General features: G+C 51.6%; 2 long non-coding RNA genes across 12 annotated transcripts in view; one reads left to right on the forward strand and one right to left on the reverse strand.

Annotated features, from left to right (window-relative positions):
• The first annotated feature begins 438 nt into the window (after nt 1-438).
• LOC309841835 lies at nt 439-5,052 on the forward strand. 2 transcript variants are annotated; one of them, XR_014299344.1, is made up of 2 exons: nt 439-674; nt 1,583-5,052. It is a non-coding gene; the product is annotated as an uncharacterized lncRNA (long non-coding RNA). The 2 variants fall into 2 exon arrangements; XR_014299345.1 differs by lacking the exon at nt 439-674 and adding an exon at nt 704-920.
• The window catches only part of LOC309841834, a 44,713-nt gene continuing 33,394 nt past the window's right edge, over nt 2,582-13,900 (reverse strand). For 6 of the 10 annotated variants that reach the window (XR_014299334.1, XR_014299337.1, XR_014299338.1 and 3 more), the window contains 2 exons: nt 7,734-13,825; nt 2,582-7,032 (listed from right to left, as the gene is read on the reverse strand). This is a non-coding gene — a long non-coding RNA (uncharacterized lncRNA). The remainder of the gene's footprint in view (nt 7,033-7,733; nt 13,826-13,900) is intronic. The other 4 variants (XR_014299335.1, XR_014299336.1, XR_014299340.1 and 1 more) reach the window with 2 other exon arrangements.

The following is a 13,900-nucleotide window of genomic DNA, read 5'->3' on the forward strand; positions in this document are numbered from 1 at the left end:
GAGATGGTATTAGGAAGGGGGGCTTTGGGGAGGTGATCAGGCTTAGAGGAGGTCATGGGGGGGGTGACGTGATGGGATTAGTGGCCTTATAAGAAGAGACACCAGGCATTTTGGCTATGGAAGGACACAGAGAGGCATCCCGCTATCTATCAATAAGCTGGGGAGTGGCTCCGTCCAGGAACCGAGTCTGCCAGCTCCCTGGTCTGGGACTTACAGCCTCCAGAACCACCCGACATCAATGTCTGTCTATTAAGCCGCCCCATCTGGGGTGTTTTTGTCATAGCAGCCCGAGCTGAGTCAGGTCCTAGGTCAGTGCAACTCAAGATGCGAGGGTTATTCAGGTTGGCCTGGGCCAGCTAGGGGAGCCCTTCAGAAGAAGCAGGTTTTTCTTTGCTTGTAGCACAAGAGGAAGTCAGAGAAACGGGAAGAGTGGGGGAGTCCTACGAGGGGCATGTGACGCGGGGATCCCGCCACCCGCCGCAGGGTCGTGAGTGGGCCTGTGAGCCGGGGAAGGCAGGGCAGGGGCTGCTGGGAAACAACGGGGCCCCGAACCCGCAGCGACCTGCACCCAGGGAGCCGAGGACAGAGCTGGCCAGCGCCCCGCCGGGAGCGCCACAGCCAGAGCACAAGACTCAGTGGAGTCACGGCGACCTCCGACCTACAGACACTGTGAGGTAATAAGCTGGTGTGGTTGCAGGAGCCACCAAGTGTGTCATTTGTTATGCACAGGGACAGGAGGACGCCCCACGTGACCTCACAGGGGCCACTTCACCTTGCCAAGCCTCCAGTGCCGCATCCAGAAAATAGGGGCAGAGAATTCACAGGGTTGCTGTGAACCAGCGGCTATTTTGGAGGTAGAGACAGAGCCCTGGCTGGGCTCGGGGGCAGAAGGCCAACATTTGCTAGTGGCACCAACCGGAGCAAGTGATTTAACTTCTCTGAGACTCAGTTTCTTCATCTCTAAAATGGAGCCAATAGCAGCTACTTCCTTGGCCAAGCAGTAGCAGTGGGATGCACAACCCCCCAGCCAGAGACCACTTTTCCTGGAGCCCCTGGCAGCTAAGTGTGGTCATGTGACTAGGCCTCAGCCACGGAAGGTGAGTGGCAGCAATGGGCTGCTTCTAAGCGTGGACCTTAAAACACGGCATGTGGCCTCCCGCTCGCCCTTCCTTTCTGGAATGCTGAGGTTCCCAGGCTGGCCACACAGCACGGACAGGCAGGCCAGGACCGGGGCCTCCAGGAAAGTGGAGAAGGAAGACAGAAGGAACCCCGGGGCCCTGCCTTAACCCCCATGAACAACCAAGACAGGGCGCGTGGCTGGCTCAGTCCACGGAGTGTGTTGACTCTCGATCTTGGGGCTGTGAATTCGAGTCCCACATGGGGTTTAGCGACTGCTGAAAAAGATCTTTAAAAATCTTTTTTAAAACAAACAAACAAACAAACAAAAAAAACCAGTGCAAGGAATATAGGTCTGAGGGTCTTCAGCCCAGAGTTTTATTTCGTAAAGTGGAATTATTATATATATGTCAAGTAATTCATTCGTGCTTATAAGTAGTGTTTGAAGAATATTGTACAATTTCAGTGAATCAAGGGATCCGGTCATTTGTTCATCCCACACATACCGACTGAACGGCTGCTCATTATCTGAAGTTATGACATGGAGGGAAACCAAGTCCTTACTTTCCAGGAGTTTACCTTCCGGCCGACAGAGATGATAAACAATCAACAAATATGCAATGTGTCCAACCGTGGTAAGTGTGGGAGAGGCGTAAAGCCAGGTAATAGGGCCAGGTGCGCTTGGGCCGGAGGATGATGGCGGTACTTCCACAGGTGTCCAGCAGAGGGGATTCTAATGGCATCTGACACGCTCCTGAAGTGAGAGAACAAGAATTGAGACAGGCAGGGATAGAGCATCCTAGGCAGAGGAAAGAGCACATGCAAAGGCCCTGTGTTCAGGAAACAGCAAGGAGCCATTGTGGCTGGTGCAGCCATGGAGAGGGAGAGGAAGACAGAGGCAGGGAGAACACACAAGGCCCTTGGTCAATGTGAGGGCTTTAGCTTTCGCACACTGAGGGGCACAGGAGCCACTGGAGGGCTGAGCAGAGGTGTGCTTCGAGCTACGTGGAAGAAATAAAGCCTGGCGTAGGGGCCCCTGCACGATCTAGGTAAGCAACAGTGGAGGCTGAGGTCATAGATATGTTCTGGATGCAGAGATGACAGGATTTACCAGAGGCTCAGATGTGAGCGTGAGCCCAGGAGGAGTCAAGGAAGATTCTAGACTTCTAAGATTAAAGGACAGAGTTGCCTTTCCCTGGAGGGAGCAGGTGTATGGGGAGGCAACAGCAGGAGGTCAGTTCTGGACACATTACATTACTGTTGGACCAGCCAAGTGGTGGGCGGTCAGAGTCCTAGGGGGGGGGGGGTTCCTGTCTGGAGATAGAAATTGGAGGCAGTCAGAGGAAAGGCAGCATTTAAACCACAAGACTTAAGAGCACCAGGGACGGAGTATGGGAACCTGCGACGCTGCATGACTGGGGGTGAGGCGATGATTCAGGGAAACCGGAAAGATGTCTTTAAACAGTGTCTTTTGTTTTTTTTATTGTGGTAAAATATAAATCACCCCCAAAATTGCCATTTAACTATTTTTTAAATACCCAAATCAGTGGCATCGATGACATTCACAAGATTATGTAGGCATTGCCCCAACTTCAAAAACGTTTTCATCACCCCAAACAGAAACTCTGCCTCCCCTCCCCAGCTCTGGCAGCCACTAATCTACTTTTTGTTTCCCTGGATTTGTCTTTTCTGGACATTTCACACCAACCGAATCTGAGGACAGAGAGCGTTTTTGGATGTGGCCTCTTTCATCTTACCATAATGTCTCCGAGGTCTATCCACATTGTAGCCTGTGCACAGTGCTGTGTTTCCTTTTATGACCAAATAATACTGCATTGTACAAATATTTTGCTTCTCCATTCATCTGCTGATGGACACCTGGGTCATTTCCACCTTTTGGCCATTGTGAATAGTGCTTCTGTGAATAAGCAGCGACTCTTAATGAGTTTGGTGAGCAGATAAAAGGCATGAACACCCCTCTATTCCAGGAGCCCTTCAGAATCTTCCAGAAGGTAGAAGATTCCTTTTGCTCTATAAAGTGGGACCCTGGGCTTCACTAGGTTGAAAGCTCAGCTTTAAAGCAAACGGGATTAAGAGAAAACGTTTTCTGTGAAGAATTATATAACAATTCTACAAGAAACATTGTTTTATATTACCTAATATGTTCAATAGGAACATGAGATCACTTGTGTCTCTGCAGAATAAGTGCTTGATAAAGCCAACGACCGGTCTATGTCATGCACTCCCCTGCTTGTGTGACAAATAAATAAAAGCTTTAAAAAAATATGCTGGTAGGGGCACCTGGGTGGCTCAGTGGGTTAAGCCTCTGCCCTCAGCTCAGGTCATGATCTCAGAGTCCTGGACTCTAGCCCCGCATTGGGCTCTCTGCTCACTTGTGATCTCTCTCTGCCAAATAAATAAATAAAATCTTTAAAAAAAAAATGCTGGCAAGGGGCACGTATCTACCCTACAACAAAATTGGCTTTATCAACTGTTTTGATTATTACAGTGCATTGTAATTGTTCCGCTTTGAAATTCCATGTATTTTATTTTTCGCCTTTATCTTTTGTGTCCACAGGCATCATTAGATGGGCACAGGGGTCCACGGCATAAGAGCCTACCGTGAGGGTTTGCCTGGCTTCCCCGTGGGACACAGGCTGTCCTGGACCCTGATCGCCAGTCGTGATGCTGCTGTGAGTAGTGCCACCTCTCGCCACCAGGAGGCGCCGTTTCCCCCAGGTCAGGGGAAGCCCAGGCGCAAGTTCAAGGCTTCCTCCCTCCCACCTTTGTCCTAACCAGGGCTGGCAGCAGAAGCTTCTGGGAGTTTCCCTCCCCCCTTCTCTCTTTTTAGGATTTTAAGTAATTCTACACCCAATGTGGGGGGGCTCAAACTTACCAGCCTGAGATCAAGAGTCCCGTGCTCTACGAAAAAGCCAGCCAGATGCCCCTCCCTCTCTTAAAAAACAAAACAAAACACTTTAGTTATGGAAAATTTCTAACTAGTACGAAAGTACACGAACCCCCAGAAAGCCATGAACCAGCTTCAATAATTATCACCTCGCATGGGGCGCTTGCTAAGTGTACAGATGCCCAGGCCTGACCCATAGTCTTAGGGCTCCCAAAGCTGGCGGGCCACTTGGGAGCCACCATTATAAGCCTGGCCCTGCCTCCTGGGACACCCCAGGTGACCGCACTTCCTGCTCTCCTGACCTCAGCCTCCGATCTCCCCCCCCACTCCAACCACCCCCCACCCCACCCCCCTGCCTAGTGGTCTTCTCCCAGCTCTGACCAGAATCCTGCTCCACTCATTTCCTCTCTGTCAGGCCCCGCAGGACTCGGGGGATAGCTGGCTCCCATCCTCCGCCCCATCACTCTTCCGGTGTCTCTCTGGAAGGCCGCGTTAAGTAACCCACGCCTCACACCCCTGAGCAACCAACCACCCACAGCCACACTCTGGGGCCAGAGTCTTATGTTGTTTCCTCCTGTGTTGGAGCACAGGCCCGGGAGTCAACGATTTCTCACCTTTTCAGACTGGAAAGAGATTGCGGAGCGATGAAAAAATACGAGATTTTGAAGTGCCTAGAAAAAGTCCCTGAGACAGGTTGAACTGTGTCTCCCCTCCCCCATTCGTATGTTGAACGACTAGCCCCTGGAACCTCAGGGTGTGACCTCATTAGGAGACAGAGTCTCTAAAGAGGTGATTAAGTTAAAATGAGGTCATTAGGATGGTCCTAATCTGGTAGGACTGGTGTCCTTATAAAAAGGGGAAATTCGGACACAGATGGATACAAAGGGGAGCCCATGTGAAGACACGGGGTGGGGATGGCCATCTCCAAGGCCAAGAAAGGCCTCTGAAGGAGCCAACCCTGCTGACAGCTTGATCTTGGACTTAACCCCCAGAACGGAGAGAAAAAAAATTTTTTGTTTTTCAAGCTACCTTGTCTGTGATTCTTTGCTAGGGCAGCCCTAGCAAATTAATAAAATCCCCAAATAGATACAGTTCACCAAACTGATAAAATCCTTCCCCAAATTCTGATGCACCAGTTTCTGATCACCGCCAGACACAGCCCGGTGCACAGGACCTGAGTTCCCTACTTGTGTGTATCCCCCCCCCCGGGGCCCTGGGTTCAGCCGGAGGGAGGATGCTGGTCCCACTCAGCTCTGCTCAGCCTGACCCAGAGGGTGAGTCAGTCACCATCTTTTGCTGGAGCACCTGCTCTGGGCCCGGACCTCCTGGCAAGTGGGCACCAAGGCCTGATCCCAAACTGGGTCACAAGTCTGATGCAGGACCACAGAGTCCTTGTGACCCACAGGTTGAAGGTCTATGGAAGGCTGACCGTCAGAAACAGTGACACAATTCATGGGCAATTGAAAACACAGAACCCTTGCCCCAAAACTACCACAAATTTCAATTTGGTGACAGTCTACACACAGGCCCAGCTAAGCACACGGGTGACACACCCATGAAGCTGACCCTGCCATTAGGGGGCAGCAAAGGGAGGCTCAGGGAAGGCCAAGGGTCCAGGACACAGGGATGCCACCAGAGATACTGACTGATCACGTGGGTGCCCCCAAGGCCATGGCCAGTGTGCATGTGCATGTGTGCACGAGTGTGTGAGAGAGAAGTAGCCCTTCTTTGTTCTAGTCCACTCTAAACTCACTCCCATAGAGTCAGCATTGCTCTGCCTGTCTCCACAGTTCCTTCTAGAAAGACAAAGGGCTAAACCCGTATCCGAGTCCATTTCCCTACCACTGTCAGATACAAAGATGTTGGAGCAGATCCTGCCTATCTGGTCTGAAGACTCAGAAATAAATTGCCACAAAGACGTGGGTTTCCTACAAAGACCAGAAAAGAAGCGAAGCCGGCTGTGGGTGTCCTTACTTTTTATCCGGCAACTTCTGCAGGGGAAGCGTATGCGAGAATCAGTGTTTTTCTGGTTTCTGTGTTGGCCTAATGGAAAGCCAAGCTAGATGCAAAAAGAGGTTACTCGCAAATAATTTGACCGGGACCCAACAGGCCAGTTAGATCACAGTCCCAGAGTGTGGCCCCTTTAATTCAAAAGTTGGAGGTGGGGAGAAGTGCAGGCGTCCTTCGCTTCGGCCTGAAACTGGGAAGAATGTAAAGACTTCGGCTCAGCACCGTCCCCAGCCCCGCGCTGGTCAGATCTCCCGCGAGGGATGTGAGTGTCTGGCGGTCGCGGCGGCCCGCATTCCGGGCATTCCGGCCGCCTCACTTCGGCCCACGCCCGGCTCCACGGGCCTGGGGGGCAGAGCGGAATGTGGGCCAAGTGGGCACGGGGCGCGGCCAGGCCGATGTGTGCCACAAAAGGGCCGTCTCTGGAGCCCTCTGAGCACCGGAGGAGACACGGAACAACTCCCGCAGGAATCCGCTGGCTGGAGGGAGCCCGGCTGCCCACTGTGCTTCCAGCTTTGAGAGAGAGAGGACTGGCTTGGACCAGAAGGGGTGTCTCAAGGCCAAGGTCAGACTCAGAAAACCTTTCTAAGGGGTCTTCCGACTTACATAAAGTGGTCCAAATGGAAACAGGCCCATCTTGCCCCACTCGGCGCTAGGAAGTACCGAGGTCGGCAAGACAGAACCAAAAAAGACGGAGTCCAGGCAGACGGGCATGAGAAGGGGAGGGCCGCGGGCCGTGGCTGGCGGAGGAGCAGTGGGGGCACGGGGAAGGTGGGGGGGGGTCACAGCGCCTGCATCAAAGGTACCAGGAGCCCCAGCCCCTCATGGGTTCTCCAGGTTTGCCGGAGGTCATGGATGAGCCTTGTGGTCCAAGACACCCCCAAGGAGCCAGTGTGTCTTGGCTCTCCAACCTCTGGTGGCTTGGGTCCACTTCCTGTTGCCATGGCACACCAGCTGGCCGCACAGCTCACTGGACCCAAAGTTGGCATCTGCGGGTGAGGCTGGGCGGACCCAGAGGATTAAACTGTCTTTTGCTGAGCTCCCATGGAGGCACCTTTCTCCCCGGCCGCTGGGGCAGACACACCAGCAACTTCTCATTCCCGCCAACATCCTGGGCCTGGGAGGGCGGAAAAGGAAAATCCTCCCCAAGGCAGACCCGCGTCCTAATGCCCGCCCAGGCACGTTCGCCAAAGCTAACGACAAAGCTAAGGACTGCCTTCACAGCTTGCCTTGTGGGGGGAGAGAAGCAGCGTACGTGTGTTTATGGTCAAGCCCGTCTGCAAAACAGGTCCACAGGGCAGGAATGCCCCTGAGGCCTGTCTCCAAGGACATGGATTCTCAAGCCAGACTGCTTGGGGTCAAATCCTGTCCCTCATTTCTGTCACATCCCTTGTGACTTTTGGCACTTCCTATGTCTGTTTTCTTCTCTGTCAGTAACAGACACTAGCTCCTGAAAGACACCATTTCCAACACTTAGGACAGGGCTTTGCACAAAGTGCTCTGTAAATGTTGAGGTTTTTTAATTTAATTTTTTTACTTTTAAATGTTGGTTTTTATTATTCCAGTGTGCAAACCTCTCCTGGCCCGAGACACCCAATACCCCAGCCCAGGGTTGGGGGGAGCTTTGTTCCCCTCAACATCCACGAGCAGACCGCTTCAAGGGCCTAGAGCTCGCTGCCCCCGCCCCCCCCGAAGCCCTTACCAGCCAACACGGCGGGGTAGAGCCTCCAACATCCAGGCTCCGGCGTCTCCCCTGGCTCCGTCGCCTCTCGCCGCCGCCTCCCTCGGGGCCCAACAGTGTGCAGCACTTCTAGGGCAGTATACTTGCTGATTGCTTCCTTCACTATTACTCACAACAACCAGCTAAGACACTGCCAAAGAAACACTCACAGCTGGCCCCGCCGACGACCCGGGTGCAGGCCTGTTCCACCGCTCGCTCCCGCCGACCTGCGGATAGGAAGGAACGTGGCCGTGGAGAGAGCGGGGACCGGCGACAGATCCCAGCCGGGCTGGCCTGCGACTCACCGACCCGGAGGAAAAAAAAAAAGACCAAGTCAGCTTTTGCCTGGAAGAGAAAAAGTTAGGAAGGGACAGTGGTCGTCAATCCGCACGGCTATGGGAACCAACAGGGAGCAAGAGAACGAACACAGCGACCCCCGCCGTTCCCCCATCCTGGGCGCCCCTGAGGGAGCCGAGCAGTCAGAATCCTACTGGGAAAGCGGAAGCAGAAGGAGATCGAGATGAAGAGATTTATTTCAAGGAACTGGCTCACATGACTGGGGCTGGCGAGGGCCGCCTGGCAGCCTGGCCGGCCGCGCTCAGGCAGGAGCTGACAGTGCAGTCCACAGGTGCGGTCTCTTCCTCCTCAGGAAAGCCCCAGCTTTGTTCTGAAGGCCCTCCAACTGCTTGGATGAGGCCCACCCACGTCATCGAGGTGAAGCTTTAAAGTCAACTAATCGTAGATGCCCCCCGCATGGGCCCAAAGCAGCGCCTCGCTCGGTGTTCGGTTGAATGACTGGGTCCCGCAGTCCAGCCAAGCTGACTCGAGGAGCCCATCATGGTGGCTGCTAGAACCTCTGGCCACCAGCTGCTTTGGCTGTGGACCACCGATAGTTCCTCTTCTGTGTGGGGGCAGGGACACACAGGGGCGCTCCTGGGAGGGTCACTGAGCCCCCTGCCCCAGGCCAGGAGGTCCCAGAAATGGGTTCCAGGCAAGCTGCAGTGGATGAAAGCGGCTCCCAGGTGGGCAGACCCTCCCACCTGCTGTCCCCTCACTGGGCTTCCCCCACACTCAGCAAGACGCAGAGCACACAGCGCCCCCTTCCTTGGCTTCTAAATGTCCAGTGGGAGCTGGTGGCAGTCTCTTGTTACCTTAGTCTTCTGCCCCCAGACAGACGAACCCGTGATGCCTTGCCTAAAAACCAAGCCAGACTAGACTTTAATTATGGCCTTTCAGCGTGGAAAATACGCCTCTGCTACGTCCAGTCTTATCTCAAAGGTTAAGTGGCTCTGTCAGATTGGAGCCCTGCGTCCAAGAACCACCTGCGGGCTCCGGAGAAGCGGGTTTCCTGGTTTCGTGCTGCAGCTTCTGACCCCGCGGGCCCAGGATTGGCCCAACGGCACTTTCCACACTGGCTGTCCTCAAGTCCGCACAGGGGCAAGCAGGAGCCTGAATAACACCCGGGCTGGCTGGAAGAGGCAGGGGACCCCCCAAATACTGAAAACAGAAGCAGGGTCCCCAAGGTAAAGACAGTGACGCGGGAATTAAGCAATAGTGGCGTGCTTGGTGTCTGAGCTCAGAACAGCATTTGGGATGGGCTGACCCTCCCAAAAATGGGCTGTGAGAGGCGGGAACGAGCTCACCAGCACCCACTGGCCTCAGGCTGGTCCTTGGCACCGCTGTCAAGGTCAAGTCAGCCTGGTGCCTGTGTGTTTCTCAGGGATGGGGCACGTGCTGAACCCCAGCAGAGGTCAAAAGCACTAATGGAGGGAGATGAGGGAACTCTTAACTAATTCTTGGATCCAGCCTACCCTCAGGCTCAGAAAATAACCCAAAGGAAAAGATGGCTCAGAAAAGCAAGACCAGATGTGTCTTCTACTGCTAAGCAGCCCCTGTCCCCGATCTCCATGCTGAACCCCATGTTCTCAATCTAGGCAGTGAGTGACCTGGGTGACGCCGTGGCTGCCTGTGGAGGCTGCTCCCCGGACACCAGAGCTGAGTTGGCAGTTATGGTAGCCAGGAGGGCCTCCTTCTTCCTCCTCTGGAGTCTGGGGTCCTCAGACAGAGAGGACAATCTTCCCCGTCAGAGAGGAGAGGTCTGGACTTCAGGAACAATCTTCCTAGTCAGAGAGTCAGAGAGTGGAGGCTTAGACTTTGGGGACAGTCTTCCCAGTCAGAAGGGGCAGGCCTGGACTTCAGGGACAATCTTCCTAGTCAGAGTGAGGAGGCTTGGACCTCGGGGACAATGTTCCCAGTTAGAGAGGGCAGGCCTAGACTTCAGGGACAACCTTCCCAGTCAGGGAGAGGAGGCTCAGACTTTGGGGACAGTCTTCCCAGTCAAGAAGGGGAAGCCTGGACTTCAGGGACAATTTTTCCAGTCAGAGAGGCGACGCCAGAACAAGGGTGAATAATGAGTCAGTGGCTGAAATCTGTGTTCCACAAAGTACACAACACACAAGTCAGCAGGCTTTTACCACGTCAGACCTTCCTGCAAAGCTGCAACCCAAGGTCAGAGTGAACGTACTTCGATTTGAACGGACATTCTCTTCTACCGAAGGGCTTTCGGTTCAGCTACCAGGTGAGCTTCTGCTGCATTAACACAAGATACTTCAAAGACCTGGGGCTCGGTTCAGAGCCCTGATTCTGTCTTCAGTTCATTTGTCCTAACAGGGGCCCTCTGGAGCCCCAGGCCCAAAACCTCTCCCTACGGAGTCAAGACCGCTGGTCCAGGGAGCGGGGAGGGATACAAGAAAACCGGAAGTCATCTCTACCGAAGAGTTTTAAGTTCCCAGCACTTAAATTTTAGGCACTGAAGAGAAAGTGGCTTCTGGCAACATGGCTCTTGGATGTTCCAATTCCTGGAAAAAGAGGCGCCCTCTTCATCCAGGAGATGTGGAAATTCATTCAGGAAACCTTCCCAATCCTACAGCACACGTCTCAGCCTCTGAGTGTGCACCTGTGATGGGCTGACCCCGTGCCTGTGTGGGGGCGCAGGGGGCGGGGCGGGAGGGCGGAGGATGTTCTGGGCCTTGGGGGGGTGCATGAAGAAAGACATGGGCAAGAAACCACAGCCGCGCCCAGTTATAACTGTGAGCAGTTCTGAACCATGAGAACAAGCACTTTCAAAATGCCCGATCTGGGGGCAGAACGGTGGCGCTGGGAACGAGTCACAGCTTTGCACCCCACACTCCTTCCCCTGCCAGGCTTGGAGAGGAATCCGAAGATTTTTACCACGATTTTTTTACCACCAACCTTAGTTAGGCTTCCTCTTGCATTTCACAATGATGCGGGAATTTTTCTGCTCTTGCACTGACCTCCAGAAAACCAGACCCCGTGGCAGGAAGGTGGTGGTGGCCCAGAGGAGCTTCGGGGACCTGTCCAGATCTGTGAGTGACGTCCATCCAGGTTAAAGGCCGGGCAGAGAGAAACCTGCCTTAAGAGTGGGGGATCTCACACTAAAAAAGAGAATTGCAAGTCAGTCTCGCTGAAGAACATGAAGGCAGAAATTCTCAATAATTGAGAATTCAATAGTACATGAAAAGAATAATTCACCACGATCAAGTGGGATTTCTTCCTGGGCTACAGAGTTTCAATATTCACAAATCAGGGGCGCCTGGGTGGCTCAGTTGGTTAAGCAACTGCCTTCGGCTCAGATTGTGATTCTGAAATGCCAGAATCGAGTCCCGGCATCAGGCTCCCTGCTCGGCAGGGAACCTGGTTCTCCCTCTGACCCTCCCCCTTCTCATGCTCTCTCTCTCTCAGTCTCTCACTCCCTCTCAAATAAATAAATAAAATCTTTAAAAAATTCACAAATCAATCAACATGATACATCACATTAATAAAAGAAAGGATAAGAACCAGATGATCCTCAACAGATGAAGAAAAAGCATTTGACAAAATATACAAAAATACGCAAAAGACCCAAGCTAATACCCTCCTCAACAGGGAAAAACTGAGAGCCCTTCCCCTACAGTCAGGGATGAGACCGGAATGTCCACGCTCCCCATTTCTATTTCACACAGTACTGGAAGTCTTAGCCTCAGCAGTCAGACAACAGAAAGAAATGTAAGGTAACCAAATCAGCAAGGAAAGAAGTCAAACTTCCACTATTTGCAGATGGCATGACACTGTATGCAGAAAGCCCAGACGTCTCCACCAAAAAATTGCTAGAACATGAATTCAGCAAAGTTGCAGGATATAAAATCAATGTGCAGAAATCTGTTGCATTTCTATACACCAATAAGGAAGCAGCAGAAAAAGAAATCAAGGGGTCAATCCCATTTACAGCTGTGTCAAAAACAATGAGACACTTATGAACAAACTTGAAGAGATAAAAGATCTGTACTCTGAAAACTATAGGACGGGGCGCCTGGGGGGCTCAGTGCATTGGGGACTCTGCCTTCGGCTCAGGTCATGATCCCAGGGTCCTGCAATCAAGCCCTGCATCGGACTCTCTGCTCAGCAGGGAGCCTGCTTCCCTTCCTCTCTCTCTGCCTGCCTCTCTGCCTGCTTGTGATCTCTGTCTGTCAAATAAATAAATAAAATCTTAAAAAAAACAAACAAACTATAAGACGCTTATGAAAGAAATTGAAGAGGACACAAAGACATGGAAATCCGTGCTCGTGGACTGGAAGAGCATCCTTAAAATGTCTATAACAAACTAAGCTGCCTGTGCAGCTACTGCAATCCCTACTGAATACTAGCATTTTCCATAGCGCTAAAACAAACAATCCTAAAATTTGTATAAAGACCCATAACAGCCAAAGCAACCCTGAAAAAGAAAAGAAAAACTGGAAGCATCAGGATTCTGGATTTCAGGCTCTATTACAAAGTTGTGATCATCAAGACAGTACGGAACTGGCACAAAAAGAGACACGTAGAGCAATGGAACAGAATAGAGAGCCCAGAATTGGACCCACAACTATACGGTCAACTAATCTTCAAAAAAGCAGGAAAGAATGTCCAGTGGGAAAAGACAGTCTTCAACAAATGGTATTGGGAAAACGGACAGCAACATGCAGAAGAATGAAACTGGACCACTTTCTTATACCATGCACAAAAATAAATTCAAAATGGATGAAAGACCTAAATGTGAGAGAGGAAACTGTCAAAATCCTAGAGGAAAACACAGGCAGAAACCTCTTTGACTTTGGTTATAACCACTTCTTATTAGTTTTCCCTTGCGGGAAGCAAGGGAAACAAAAGCAAAAATGAACTATTAGGAATTCATCAAGATAAAAAGTTTCTGCACCACGAAGGAAACAATCAACAAAACTAGAAGGCAGCTTACAGAATGGGAGAAAATACTTGCAAATGACATGTCTGATAAAGGGTTAGGATCCAAAATGGCTAAAGAATGTATCAAACTCAACCCCCAAAATCCAAATAATCCAGTTAAGAAATAGGCAGAAGACATGAATAGACACTTTTCTGAAAAAGACATCCAGATGGCCAACAGAAACATGAAAAGATGCTCAACATCACTCATCATCAGGGAAATGCAAACCAAAACCATGACGAGATATCATCTCACACCTATTTAGAATGACTAAAATTAACAGCACATGAAAGAACAGATGTTGGCAAGGATGTGGAGAAAGGGGAACCCTCGTGCACTGTTGGTGGGAGGGCAAGCTGGAGCAGCCCCTCTGGAGAGCAGTATGGAGGTTCCTCAAAAAGTTAAAAATAGAACTACTCTATGACCCATTAATGGTGCCAATAAGTATTTACCCAAAGAAAAAAAAAATACAGATTTGAAGGGATGCATGGACCCCAATGTTTACAGCAGCATTATCAACCAGAGCCAAACAATGGAGAGAGCCCAAATGTCCATCGACTGATGAATGGATAAAGAAGATGTGGTCTATATATACAATGGAATATTACTCAGCCATCAAAAAGAATGAAATCTTGGGGCACCTGGGTGGCTCAGTGGGTTAAAGCCTCTGCCTTCTTCGGCTCAGGTCATGATCCCGGGGACCTGGGATCGAGCCCCACATCAGGCTCTCGGCTCCACGGGGAGCCGGCTTCTTCCTCTCTCTCTGCCTGCTGCTCTGCCTCCTTGTGATCTCTGTCTGTCAAATAAATAAATAAATATTAAAAAAAAAAGAATAAAATCTTTCTGTTTGCAACAACATGGATGGAGCTAG

Source organism: Mustela nivalis, assembly GCF_964662115.1.
Source record: "Mustela nivalis genome assembly, chromosome: 10".
Taxonomy (NCBI): domain Eukaryota; kingdom Metazoa; phylum Chordata; class Mammalia; order Carnivora; family Mustelidae; genus Mustela; species Mustela nivalis.